Below are 15,950 nucleotides of genomic sequence, written 5' to 3' on the forward strand. Positions count from 1 at the left end.
TTGTAGACCAGGAGGGAATGACAGGATATATTTAACATGCTAAAAAGAAAGAAAAAAACAAAAAACTAAACTAAACTAAACAAACAAAAAACCCTAAACAAAGAATACTCAATGTGACAAGGATGTTATTAAGAATACAATGAGATAGAGTTTCCCAGAAAAAAAAAAAAAAAGTGAAAGGAGTCTATCACCACTAAATCAGCCTTACAAGAAAGGCTCAAGGGAATTCTTAAAGTGGAAAAAAATGGCCATAATTAAAAGTAAGAAAATTATAAAAGGGAAAAAATGTGTCAGGTAAGAGCAAACATATAGTAGTAGATTAATCACTTATAAAGTCAGAATGAAAGCTAAAACACAGAAGTAGTAAAATCAATTTTATCTATAAAAACTAGTCTAGGGATACACAAAATGAAAAGATATAAAATATCATATACATAAAGTATGGAGGGGATAGTATATATGTAGTGCTTTTAGAACGTGTTCAAACTTAAGCAATTGTCAACATAATACAAACTGCTATATGCATATTATATGTGAACCCAATGATAACCAGAAATTAAAAACCTATAATCAATAGACCAAAAACTAAGAAAAAGGTATCCAAGCATAATGCTTTTAAAAAAAGCCATCAAACTACAAGGAGAGCAAGAGATGAAGAAAAGAACAGATAACTACAAAAACAAGAAATAATTAACAAATTGGCAATAAGTACATACCTCTTAATAATGCCTTTACATGTAAATAGATAAATGGTCAAAATATAACATACAGGGTGACTGAATAAATTAAAAATGACCCATGTATACTTTGCTTATAAGAGACTCACTTCATACTCAAAGATAAATATAGGCGAAAGTGAAGAGAAAAAAATATATACCATGCAAATGGAAGGTAAAAAAAATGTAAAGGTAGCAATACTTGTATCAGATGAAATAGACAATAAAACAAAGACCATAACATGAGATAAAGAAGGTATTTCATAATGAAAAAGGGATCAATCCAACAAGAGCATATAACAAGTGTAAATAACTATGTATCTAATAAAGAAGCACATAAATACATAAAGCAGATATTAATAGCCATAAAGGGAGAAATTGACAGTATAACAATAAGAGTAAGGAACTTTAACACCACATTTACATCAATGGATAGATCATATAGACAGAAAATCAGTAAGCAAACAATGTCTTTGAAAGACACATTAGACAAGATGGACCTAACAGATGTATATAGAACATTCCATCTAAAAACAGCAGAGTACACATTCTTTTCAAGGTCACATGGAATATTCTCTGGAATAGATCACAGGTAGGGCCACAAATCAAGTCTCAATAAATTTAAGAAGACTGACTCATATCAAGCACCTTTCCATCCACAATGATATGAAACTAAAATACAATTATAAGAAAAAAACTGGAAAAAAACACAAACATGTGGTGGCTAAACAACATGCTGCTAACCAACCAATGGGTCAACCAAAATAAAAAAAAATTGAAGAGGAAATAAAAAAAAAACATGGAGGCAAATGAAAATTAAAATGAAAACACAATAGCCCAAAATCTTTAGTAAACAACAAAAGCAGTTCTAAAGGGGAAGTTTATAGCAATACAGGTCTATCATGAGAAACAACAACAACAAAACTCTTAAATAAACAACCCAACTTTACACCTAGAAAAAGAACAAAGTCCAAAGCTACTAGAACTAAGGAAATAATAAAGGTTAAAGTGGAAATAAATGAAATAGAGAAATAGAAAAAAAAAATAGAAAAGAATCAATGAAACCTGGCTCTTTCAAAAGATAAATAAAGTTGATAAACCTGCAGCCAGACTTATCAAGAAAAGCAGAGAGAGGGCTCAAATAAATACAATCTGAAATGAGAGGAAAAATAACTGACACAACAGAAATACAAAGAATTAAAATAGACTATTATGAAAACCTGTATGCCAATAAATTGGATGACCTAGAAGGTGACCTAGAAGACAGGGATAAATTCCTAGAAACATACATTTTTTTCAAAACTGAATCAGAAAGAAAAAGAAAATTTGAATGGACCAATTACTATTAATGAAATTGAATCAGTAATCAAAAAAACTCCCAACAAACAAAAGACCAGATGGCTTTTAGGTGATCTACCAAACACCCAATGGTGAACACTGAAAGCTTTCACTCTAAGATCAGGAACAAGACAAAGATGCCCACTCCCATCACTTTTATTCGACGTATTACTGGAAGTCCTAGCTGCAGCAATAAGAAAAAATAAATAAATAAAGTCATTCAAAGTGGTAAGGAAGAGGTAAAACTGTCACTATTTGCAGATGATGACATAATACTCTCTATATAGAAAACCCTAATGACTCATCAAAAAACTATGAGAACTGAAATGAATTTGATAAAGTCGGACACAAAAATTAAGGCTATAGAAATTGGTTGTTTCTAAATATTAATAATGAAGTGGCAGAAAGAGAAATTAAGAAAATCCCATTTACAATTACACCAAAAAAGGTAAAATACCTAGGAGTAAATTTAACTGAGAGAGTCAAGGACCTATGCTTTGAAAAACAATAAGATATTAATGAAGAAATCAAAGAAAACACAAACAAATGGAAAGATATTTCATACTCAAGGATTAGAATCATTAAAATGTCCATACTATCCAAAACACATACAATTTCAACACAGTCCCTGTCAAAATACCAAGTGTTTTTCACAGAACTAGAAAAATTATAAAATTTGTATGAAATCACAGAAGACTTCAATGACAAAAGCTATTATAATTTCATATGATTTCATTTATATGTGAAATCTAAAAAGCAAAACAAACAAAAATCATACTCAAATACAGAGAATAAACTGGTGGTTGCTAAAGGGAAGGTAGGTGGGTGGATAGGTGACATAGGAGAAGGGGATTAAGAGGTACAAACCTCCAGTTATAAAATAAATATGTCATGGAGATAAGTATAGCATAGGGAATATAGTCAATAATGCTGTAATAACATTGCATTGGTGACAGATGGTGACTACACTTTTTGTGGTGTGCACTGAGTAAGCTACAGACTGGAAGAAAATATTTGCAAAGCATATATTATCAGGGGTTAATATCTAAAATATATAAGGAACTCACAACCAAATAGCAAAAAAACCCAAATAGTCTGAAAGAAATAAAATAAAAAGGTTAGGCGACCTGAAAGACATTTTTCCAGAGATATACAAATGGCCAGCAGGTATATGAAAAAATGCCCAATATCATTAATCAGATTATCAGGGAAATGCAGATAAATGCCACAACTAGATATTACCTCACACATGTTGGAATGGCCATTATCAAAAAGAGACAACAACTACTGGCAAGTATGTAGAGAAACATATCCTTTGTGCACTGTTGGTGGGAAAGGAAATTGGTAAAGCCACTTTGGAAAATATTATGGAAGCTCTATAAGAAATTAAAAATAGAATTACCATATGGTATAGCTATTTGTTGCAGCATAATTCTTCACAATAGCCAAGACTAAAACCTAAGTGTCCACTGATGAATAAATGGATAAAGAAGATGTAATATCTATGTGATACACATACACACACACAATGGAACAATATTCATTCATAGGAAGGAAATCCTGCTTTGTGACCACATGGATGGACCTTGTGGGCATTATGCTCAGTGAAGGAAGTCATACAGTGAAAGACAAATGCTGTATGATGTCACAGTGAGTGGAATATAAAAAAAAGTCAATCTCATAGAGACAGAGTAGAATGGTGGTTGACAAGGACTGGGTGTAGAGGAAATGGGGAGATGTTGATGAAAGGGTATAAACTTCCAGTTCTAAGATTAATAAGGTCTGGGGGTCTAATGTACAGCACTATGACTATAGTTAGAAATGCTGTATTATATATTTAAAAGTTGCTGAGAAGTTGAAGTTTCATCACATGTACTTTAAAAAAAAAAAGGTAATTATGTGAGGTAACAGAGGTGTCAATGTCTATGTGTAATCATTTCACAATTATATGTATCAACTCATCAGCTTGTATACCTTAAATTTATACAATGTTATATGTCAATTATATCTCAAAAAAACTGGGGATAAAAGATAATGAATGAGAAATATGTGAGTCACAAAATGACAAAACCTTCATTTTCAGTTAATTTAATAATTTTTAATGTTATATACTTCAAAGAATCATTTACACCTTGTACTTTTTAAAAATAAAGTCCACACTTTATTCCTTCATTTTTACCTAATCTGCTGTTTTAGCTTTATGATAGCAACCAAGATCTCCTTAATCTCCTCTTGGCTTTGACAGTTTCTCATACTTCCTTGTTTCTGATGACCTTGATAATTGTGAAGAGCATATCTCAGCTACCTTATAGAATGTTCCTTTACTGGGGTGTATCTAAAGTTCTTCTCATGACTACATCGGTGTTATGGGTTTTTGAGAAGAGGACTAAAGAGGTTAAGTGCTATTTTCATAACATCATATCAAAAATACATATCGGGGCGCCTGGGTGGCTCAGTTGGTTAAGCAACTGCCTTTGGCTCAGGTCATGATCCCGGAGTCCTGGGATTGAGTCCCGCATCGGGCTCCCGGCTCGGCGGGGAGCCTGCTTCTCCCTCTGACCCTATCCCCTCTCATGCTGTTTCTCTCTCTCTCTCTCTCTCTCTCTCAAATAAATAAATAAATAAAATCTTAAAAAAAAAATACATATCAGTATGATTTATCACTGTTCCCACTTCTACTGTCCTGGTCTCTTTTATGTGGTAATTGTGTAAACTGAGTTATGAGTTATTGCCCTGTCTCCATTCTCTTCTCCTTCTAACCTTCTTCATATATTACCATAAGATTTCATGTAATATTCTTTTGGTCAGAAACCTTCAATCACCATCCTATCTTTATTGGACCATGTCCAATTACTGATGATTAAAATTCAAACTTGAAATAAATTTGCTATATCTTACCTTTCCAACTACATATCTTGTTATTCTGTAACACAAATCTTTTCTGTCTAGAGGGAATGGTCTTCTTCATGTCAACTCACACAGTCTTAAGTAATCCAGAAAAACTCCATAAAGTATAAATGTTTAACTGTCATTGCTATTATTTTACTGGTTGTGTTATCTTCTTAGTATAATCATAAAATCTTTTTTTTAAGAGTTTATTTGAGAGAGAGAGAGAGCAGGGTGAGGGGCAGAGGGAGGAACAGCCTCTCCACTGAGCAGGGAGCCCGATGTGGGGCTCAATCCTGGGACTCTGAAATCATGACCTGAGCTGAAGGCAGAGGTTTAACCAACTGAGCCACCCAGGCACCCCTAAAATCTTATGTTCAGAGAAAATGTAATATATTTGCTTTGTTCTATTGTAGAGAGTCTGGCATTTAGCTGTCACTTTTACACTTGTTAGTTAGTAAATTTTAGTATTCCTTAATACTATTTTCAAAATGTAGATTCAAAAATGATTCCAAGATTATACATATGTCCCTTCACTTAATATATCAAGTGTCAAATACAGCCAGATGGTTGAATAGGTGATCAGTGATCATGACAATTTATTCACCAGAGCTAGGCTGATTTTCTCTTCATTGAACATATAGTGACAAAGGTTGTTGTAAGACAAAATGAACAGATATGACAAAGATATTTGCTTAAAATGAAACAGGTTTTATGACATTCTAAGTTTCTGAAATATTCATTGCTTGAAATACATTTTTAAAGATCATGGTTTAGAGAATATTATCCATATTCCTAAAAGAGTTTAATACCTGCAACATAACGTGGTTTTGCCTTTCTTAAAAATATGCTTAAATATTCTTACTATAACCTGGCATGCTTGTTTCTTCCTTGTTTTGTCACTACTATTATTGCAATTCTTTCTCTAAAACGTTGACTTTATTTTTTAAATTTTCTCTCTCAATTGTTGATAGAGTCTTGATTCTTCACTTATACAAAAGAGTGATTTATAAAAGAAAATTAAATTTTGCTGAGTTTTTATGTCAAAGATTGTATAATTGATTAGTGTCTGGTATATCACTTAATGCATTAGCCAATCATTACAAATATGGATTGCTTAAGTGCTTATAGAGAAAATATGTTGCAACTTGTTTCCTGATTTTAAAATATGAACAAAAATAGGAGTGCCTGGGTGGCTCAGTCGGTTAAGCCTCTGACTCTTGGTTTCGGCCCAGGTCATGATCTCAGGGTTGTGAGATCAAGCCCTTCATTGGACTCCATGCTCAGCACAGAGTATGCTTGAGATTCTCTGCCTCTGCCCGTCCCCCAACTTGCACATGCACACACACTCTAAAATAAATAAATCTTTAAAAAAAAAAAGAAAAAAAATATTGACAAAAATATGCTAAAACTTGCTCCTTGCTTTCAACATTTCATGCTTTTACAAAAAAGGCATCTGTAGACAGGCTTTCACTTCTTTCATGTTTGCTTTTTACATTAGCCATACCCGTATATGTATATATCCACCTCCATATGCCAGTTTTTGAAATGGACCCATTTCATCATCAGCTGACAAATTATAACAGATTCCATGTGGACCCTAACTACTTGCTGTTATCTTTCCTCACCATTTCCATCTCACACTCAAAATTAGAATCAACAACTTTGATGCATAGGAGAAGATGGCTATCCTTGAAAGGAATGAAATTACAGAATGTTTTAAGTTTAAAAAATAATGTTTAAAGAAATTATTGAAAATCATTTCTCTTCAAAATAATATTTTAATTTTTTTTATTATATTCATATAATGAATAATGAATTTTTTGTCCTATGTTAATCTTATATAAAACTGCTACAAAGACTAATCTGTAAAGGATAACAATTAATATATATGTGTGTGCGTGTGTGTATCAATTTTAGTTATTAGTATGATAGCTTTACTAAAGCATGTTTGTTGTTGGTTTTTAGTATAACCTATTAATATAAATATAGTTATAATTTAGTTAAAAATAATTGTTCACCTTTCTCCACAACCTCTCCAACATTTGTTGTTTCTTTCCCTGTCCATTTTTGCCTTCAACAGATGAATGGATAAAGAAGATGTGGTCCATATATACAATGGAATATTACTCAGCCCTCAGAAAAGATGAATACCCAACTTTTACATCAACATGGATGGGACTGGAGGAGATTATGCTAAGTGAAATAAGTCAAGCAGAGAAAGTCAATTATCATATGGTTTCACTTATTTGTGGAACATAAGGAATAACATGGAGGACATTAGGAGAAGGAAGGGAAAAATGGGCGGGGGGAATTGGAGAGAGAGATGAACCATGAGAGACTATGGACCTGAGAAACAGGGTTTTAGAGGGGAGGGGGGAGGGGGGATTGGTTAGCCCAGTGATGGGTATTAAGGAGGGCACGTACTGCATGGAGCACTGGGTGTTATACGAAAACAATGGATCGTGGATCACTACATCAAAAACTAATGATGTATTGTATGGTGACTAACATAACATAATAAAATTAAAAACTACAAAAAAAAAAACAAAAAAAAAATAAAAGAATGGGATTCCAGGTTGGGGAAAGAAAAAAAAATAAAATAATTGTTCAGTGTTTAGAAAAATCAGTGATACATTGATATGGTTTATAAAATATTTTAATATCAATTAAAAACAATGTCACTTTTTTTTACTATATTTCTCATGGCCAATGCCATCAGATTACTGCAAGTATATTTAAGATATGAATTTACATTCCAGGAAGGCCAAGGCATGGTTCAGAGGACAGAGTGTGTACAGAGAGAAAACATCTGTGATCTGAAAAGTGTCCCTTCAAATGTTCAGCTGAGTAATAATTATGCATGTGTGTAAAAAAATCACCCAAGGCTGGGGATAAAACCAACAGAAAAGTTTAGAGATAATAGTGACCAGCACTCACACAAGTACCTATTCCCACCAGCCAGAATTAAAAACCTCATGTCATGGGGCATTGCATTGAGTCCACAAAAGTTTCTTGCTTGGTATTCAGGAATAATTATCCCTAGACTAATTGTCCAAACCCACACAGTACATCTTAAAAGAAAGAGCTGAAAGAATCACATTATTTCTAAATAACTGCCTCTCAGAACAAAGTTTTAAAATATTTATAGATTTATAAAAATCTCCATCAATAAGGTAAAATTAATATCTAACATTCGATCTAAAATTACCAGACAAGCAAAGAATCTGGAAACACAATGTACATTGATTAAAAATTTTAAAACAAAAACACAAAACTAACCAGAATATATACAGATAATAGAATTAACAGATATTCATGTTAAAAGAGTTATTTTAAGTCTATTGCATATTTCCAAAAAGTTAACTATAAATATGGTGTTATGGACTAAATTGTGTTTTTGGAGATAAGATGTATTTGGTTTCAGTGAACAAAGAAAAAAGCATATAAGGACATGGCAGGAAGGTGGCTGTCTGGAAGTCAAAGAGAGAAACCTCAAGAGAAAACAAACTAGCAACAATTTGATCTTAGACTTCCAAATGTGAGAAAATAATTTCTGTTGTTTATGCCACCCAGCCTCTGGTATTTTGTTATGGCAGCTGAAGCAAACTAATACACATGAGATCTTTAAAAAAAAAAAAAAATCAAAATCTTATAAATGAAAACTACCATGTGTTAGAAGTTTAAACCACTGGATGAGATCAATGTGGATGTTATATGATGATAATTCATTAAGAAGATAATTCATTACAGTTTGGCTATTGTGGACATTGCTGCTATAAACATTGGGGTGCATGTACCCCTTCGGGTCCCTACATTTGTATCTTTGGGGTAAATACCCAGTAGTGCAATTGCTGGGTCTTAGGGTAGCTCTATTTTCAACTTTTTGAGGAACCTCCATACTGTTTTCCAGAGTGGCTGCACCAGCTTGCATTCCCACCAACAGTGTAGGAGGGTTCCCCTTTCTCCGCATCCCCGCCAACATCTGTCATTTCCTGACTTGTTAATTTTAGCCATTCTGACTGGTGTGAGGTGATATTTCGTTGAGGTTTTGATTTGGATTTCCCTGATGCCGAGTGATGTTGAGCACTTTTTAATGTGTCTGTTGGCCATTTGGATGTCTTCTTTGGAAAAATGTCTGTTCATGCCTTCTGCCCATTTCTTGATTGGATCAATAGCCAAACTGTGGAAAGAGCCAAGATGTCCATCGACAGATGAATGGATAAAGAAGATGTGGTATATATATACAATGGAATATTATGCAGCCATCAAAAGGAATGAAATCTTGCCATTTGAAATGACGTGGATGGAACTGGAGGGTATTATGCTGAGCTAAATAAGTCAATCAGAGAAAGACATGTATCATATGACCTCACTGATATGAGGAATTCTTAATCTCAGGAAACAAACTGAGGGTTGCTGGAGTGGTGGGGGGTGGGAGGGATGGGGTGGCTGGGTGATAGACATTGGGGAGGGTATGTGCTATGGTGAGTGCTGTGAATTGTGCAAGACTGTTGAATCTCAGATCTGTACCTCTGAAACAAATAATACATTATATGTTTAAAAAAAAAAAAAGGAGAAAGAAGAATGTAGCAGGAGGGGAAGAATGAAGGGGGGAAAATCAGAGGGGGAGATGAACCATGAGAGATGATGGTCTCTGAAAAACAAACTGAGGGTTCTAGAGGGGAGGGGGGTGAGAGGATGGGTTGGCCTGGTGATGGGTATTAAAGAGGGCATGTTCTGCATGGAGGACTGGGTGTTATACACAAACAATGAATCATGGAACACTACATCAAAAACTAATGATGTAATGTATGGTGATTAACATAACATAATAATAAAAAATAAATTAAAAAAATAAAATAAAAAAAGAAGATAATTCATTAAGAAGATTTAAAAACTCTTAAAAAAAAAAAAACTAGGAATAGAAGCAAATATTTTCAACCTGGTTGTGTGCACTTAAATCCATAGTTAAAATCACATTCAGTTGTGGAAGAGTCTCTATAAAAAAATCAGGAACAAGACAAGCATGCCCACTCTCAACACTTCTATTGAACACTATTCTGAATGTCTACTTAGTGCAATGAGGCAAGAAAAAGCAAATAAATAGCATCTATATTGCATGGAAAAAAATTAAACTTTTTTATTCAGAGATGATGTGATTATATTTTAATAAAATTCAATCAAATATACAAATAATACTGGAGTGATTTTAGAAAGATTGCAAGATACAAGATTAACAAACAATCATGAAATGAAATTTAACTAATATATAAGTGGAAATAAGCCTGACAAAATGTAACAACCTGTAACAGAATACCATAAACACTGTTGAGAGAAATTAAAGAAACCTAAATAAATGGGAATATATGCTGTAATTATTGTTTGGAAGAATCAAGGTTTTCAAGATGTCAATTTCCCCAAAATTGATCCCCAGATTTAAGGCATTCCCAAACAAAATGCTACCAGAAATTTTTGTTGTCAAGCTGGGTTTCAGTCCAAAATGGCAATATAGGAAGACCCTGAACTCACATCCTCCATGAGCACGTCAAATCTACACCTATTTATAGAGCAATTTCTCCTAAAGATGGCTGATTGAACAGCTTCTGCACAACAAAAGATAGAGAAACCATATGGAGAACAGCAAAAGAGAGGGAGACATGGTAATAAGGGGAACCCCCACTCAGAGGCTGCAAACTGCAGTCAGACGAGATAGTATTAAGGGACTGTAAGCTGATTTGTCTGCCTTGGGGCACAGAAAAAAACTATGGTTTAAAAGTAAAACTAGAATATAAAAGATCCAGTCCTAGAACTCCACCAAGTGACAGGGGAGCTGCTGTAACTCTTCTTTAGGTTGAAAGGGCTGGTGAGCTCCATGGCTTATGTTTTCATTTCACTTTGATAGTGTAAATGGGAGCAGGGTTCTGGGCACCATAGCCAGTCTGCCACTCAGAGAGCCCAAATCCTTAACCCACACCATCCCCAGAAGCCCCGGGGCACAGAAAAAAAAAGTCACAATTTAAAATTAGAATATAACAGATCTAGCCTTAGAACAGCACCAAACATTGGAGAGCTGCTGAAACTCTCCCTTGGTCAAAAGGGCTGGTGAACACCATGGTTTATGGCTACCCCTTTCCTGTCATAGTGAAAACAGAAACAGGATCCAGATGCCATAGCTGGCTACTGTTTCAACAAACCCTGGGTCCCTAGCTCACACCAGTACCAGACATGCTGGGGAACAGAAGAAAAGCCATGGTTTAAAGAACAACTAGCATATAAAAAGGATCAGCCCTAGAACTCTGCCAAAGGGTAAGGGGACTCTCTCTAGGTAGCAGGCTGATAGTTACACTCCCCATTTGCCTTGAAAGCACAGACCAGTCCAAGCCCCCTAACCAGACTGCCACCTCAGTGAGGCCCAGACCTCTAGCCCACACTAGCCATAGCCATCCCACCAAGGTGCCCACAGGGCAGAAAACACCAGACATCCCTGGTTAGTGATCATTACCACTCCAGTCTTTGCACCTAAGTGACGCAGGCATAAACACTGCATTAACACTCCAGGCCCACACCACTTCAGCTTCAGAGGGCTTGCTAGGGCACCTGAGGAGCAGAGCACTCTGGGACCTCTTAGCTGACATCTGCTTCAGATCCAGCTGTCTCATCAAGGTGTTCCCTGTGTGGAGCACCCCAGGAACCTCCAGCCCATTTCTGCCTCAGTTCCAGCCACCCAATCTGGGCATTCCCTGTGCTGAGCATCCTGTGCCACCCCAGCTTGTACCAACTTCAGTTTCAGATGTCCCACCAGGATATGCTCAGTGTGAAGAGCCCTGGGCTACCCAGCTTGCACCAACTTTAGCTTTAGCTGTCCTGCCAGTGTACCCTAAGCATATAGCATCCTGGGACACATTGGCCAATGACCTAACTCAGCTTCAGCTGCCCTACTGGGGTACACCCTGAGTGCTCTAAGACCCCTTGCTTTGTACTCCTCTTTGGCCCTAGTCAGAGTGCCCTCTGCATGTAGAGCCCTAGGACACCCTGGCTTGCACCTACTTCAGGTTCAGCTGTCCTGCCAGGGTGCCCTTTATGTGGAAGGCCCCAGGACCACCCAGGACTTAAACCCATTTTATCTACCTACCAGAGAACCCCCTCTGTAGAGCATCTGAGGAACCCCAGCCCATACCAGCCATAGTTCCACTCAGCCAGCCAAAGTTTTCAGGCAGTCTGCATAGTGAATGACCATACATAAGACCACTCCTTCAAGTTTAGAAGTAACTGTTTTGTGTAATTCATAGAAACAAACTCAGGAAGTCAAGCAAAATGAGGAGACAGAAGAATATGCTTCAAATGAAAGAAAAAGACAAAACCTCAAAAAAATAAAAAACTAAATGAAATGAAAATAAGCAACATGTCAGATAAAGAATTTAAAATAATGATTATAAAGATGCTCACCAGACTGGAGAGTAGAGTGGAAGAACTCAGTGAGAACTTCAGCAAAAAGAAAATATAAAAAAGAATCAAAGTTGAAGAATATAACATTAAATGAAAAACAGACTATATGGAATCAGCAGATTAGTGAACGCAGATCAGTGATCTGGAAGACAATGAGAAGCAACCAGCTGAACAGCAAAAAGAAAAAATAATTTTATAAAATGAAAATCAGTTAAGGGCTCTCTTATACAACATAAAGCAAATAAACATTTTTATTATAGGAATCCCAGGAGAAGAGAGAGAGAAAAGGACAGAAAACTTATTTGAAGAAATCATAGTTGAAAACCTCCCTAACCTGAGAAAGAAAACAGACATCCAAGTTAAAGTACACAGAGAGTTGGAAACAAGATGAATCCAAGGTTGTCTGGACATGACACACAGTAATTAAAATATTAAAGGTTAAAGATAGAAAAATTTTAAAAGCAGCAAGTGAAAAGAAAACAATTACATACAAGAGAAATTCCATCAGGCTATCAGCTGATTTTTTAGCAGGAACTTTGTAGGCCAGAAGTGGAGAAGTGTGATATATTCAAAGTGTTGAAAGGAAAACAAAACAAAACAAAACAAAACAAAAAACTACAATCAAGAATACTCTACTTGGCCAGGTTATCATTCAGAATTGAAGTAGGGATAAAGAGTTTCTAAAACAAACAAAAGTTTAAAAGTTCATCACCACTGGGGTGCCTGGGTTGCTCAGTTGGTTAAGTGACTGCCTTTGGCTCAGGTCATGATCCCGTGGTCCTGGGATCGAGTCCCTCATCGGGCTCTCCCTGCTCTGCGGGGAGTCTGCATCTCCCTCTACCTCTGCCTGCCACTCTGCCTGCTTGTGCATGCTCTCTCTCTGTCAAATAAATAAATAAAATATTTAAAAAAAAATAAAAAAAATAAAAGTTCATCACCACTAAACAGTGTTACAAGAAATGTTAAAGGGATTTCTTTAAGTGGAAAAGAAAAGGCCATGTTTATAAGTAAGCAAATTAGGATTAAAAAGGTGTAAATATGACAATATGTATATAAATGTGGAGGGGATATAAAAAATAAGTTATTTTAAGATGTGTTCAAACTTTAGTGACCACCAATATAGATTGTTATATACTTAGAATGCTATTTGCAAATCCCATATGAACCACAAACACAAAACCTACAATAGATACACAAAAGGTAAAGAGAAAAAGCCAAGCATAACACTAAAGAAAGTCATCAATCAGAATAAAGTCAAGCAGAAAAAAAATGAAAACTACAAAAACCACCAGAAAACAATGAACAAAATGGAAATAAGTATATATCTATCAATAATTACTTTAAACGTAAATGGTCTAAATGTTCTAATCAAAAGACATTGGTGACAGAATGGATTAAAAAAAAAAGTAAGACCCATCTACATCCTGCCTATAAGAGACTAACTTCAGACCTAAAGCCATATACAGACTGAAAGTAAAAGGATGGGAAAAAATATTCCATGCAAATGAAAGAGAAAAAAAAAAAAAAAAAAAACAGGGTGGCAATACCTATATCAGACAAAATAGACTTTGTTTTTTTTTTTAGATTTCTTTCTTTCTTTGAGAGAGAGAGAGAGAGAGAGAGAGAGTGCATGAGAGAGAGCACAAGACAGGGGGAAGGGCAGAGGAAGAAGAAGCCTCCCCGTTGAGCAGGGAGCCTGATGTGGGGCTCGATCCCAGGACCCTGGGATCATGACCCAAGCAGAAGGCAGACACTAAACCGACTGAGCCACCCAGGTGCCCCTAAAATAGACTTTACACCAAAACCCGTAACAAGAGACAAAAAATGTCATTACATAATGATAAAGGGATAAATCCAACAAGAGCATAAAATGATTGTAAATGTCTGTCACCAAACATAGTAGCACCTAAGTACATAAAACAAATATAGACAAAGTGAGAATTTGACAGTAATACAATCATAGTGGGGAACTTTACCATTGCTCTTACATCAATGAATAGATCATGAAGACAGAAAATCAATAAGGAAACAGTGTCTGTAAAAAACACATTAGTTCAGATGGACTTAACAGATGTATATAGAATATTCCATCCTTAAACAGCAGAATACACACTCTTTTTAGTGCACGTTGAACATTCTCTAGGATAGATCACATTAGGCCACAAAACAAATCTCAACACATTAAAGAAGATTGATCATACATCTTTTCCATTCACAATGGTCTGAAACTAGAAACCAGTTACAAGAAAATAACTGGAAAAAACCCAAACACATGGAAGCTAAACATCATCCTACTACTCACTTAATAAGTCAAACAAGAAATCAAAGAGGAAATCAAAAAATGCATGAGACAAAAATGAAAGCACAGGTGTACAAAATCTTGGGACATAGCAAAAGCAGTTCTAAGGGGAAGATTTATAGTTACACAGGCCTACCTCAAGAAAGAAGAAATGTCTCAATCTAATATTTTACCTAAATGAGCTAGAAAAAGAAGAGTGAACAAATTGCAAGTTTAGTAGAAGGGTGGGGGAAGATCAGAACAGGAATAAATGAAATAAAGACTAAAAAAGAAAGAAAAAGAAATAGAGAAGATCAATAAAAGCAAGAGTTGATTGAGATGAGAAACAAAACTGGTAAATCTATATAGCCAGACTCATCAAGGAAGAGAAAGGGTAGGGGGGAGGTCAAATAAAATCAGAAACAAGAAAGTAGAACAACCAACATGACAAAAAATATAAAGGATTACAAGAGACTACTATGAAATTTTATGCCAACAACCTGGACAATTTTAAAAAGTGGGGAAATTTCTAGAAACATACAATCCTCCAAAACTAAATCAGGAAGAAATAGAAAATCTGAACAGACTGATTACTAGTAACAAAATTAAATTAGTGATCAAAAAGCTCCCAAGAAACTGAAGTCCAGGACCAGTCATTTTCACAGGTAAATTCTAACAAATATTTGAAAAAGAAGTATACTTATTCTTCTCAAACTATTCAAAAAATAGAAGATGAAAAAGGCTTCCAAATACAGACTAAAAGGTCAGCATTACCCTGACACCAGAATCAGAAAAGTGAAAAAAAAAAAAAAAGGCCAATATCCCTGATAAAAGTAGACACAAAAAAATATTAGCAAACCACTTTCAGCAATAAATTAAAAGGATCATTTACCATAATCAAGCGGGATTTGTGCCAGGGATGCAAGGATGATTCAATATTCAGAAATGTATTAACATGATATACCACATTAACAAAACAAAGAAAAATTGTATGATCATCTCAATAGATGCAGAAAAAAGCATTTGACAAAATTCAACATCCATTCCTGATAAAAATTCTCAGCAAAGTGGGTTTAGAGGGAACATACCTCAACATAACAAAGGCCATACTTATATAAAAAACCCACAGCTAACATCATTCCCAATGGTAAAAAATTGAGAGCTTTTCCTCTAAGATTAGGGCAAGACAAGGATGTCCACTTTCACCACTTTTATTCAACATAGTGCTGGAAGTTCTATCATAGCATACCAAGAAAAAGAAATAAAAGACATCCAAATTGGTA

Source organism: Phoca vitulina, unplaced genomic scaffold (assembly GCF_004348235.1).
Source record: "Phoca vitulina isolate PV1807 unplaced genomic scaffold, GSC_HSeal_1.0 scaffold8, whole genome shotgun sequence".
Lineage (NCBI taxonomy): Eukaryota > Metazoa > Chordata > Mammalia > Carnivora > Phocidae > Phoca > Phoca vitulina.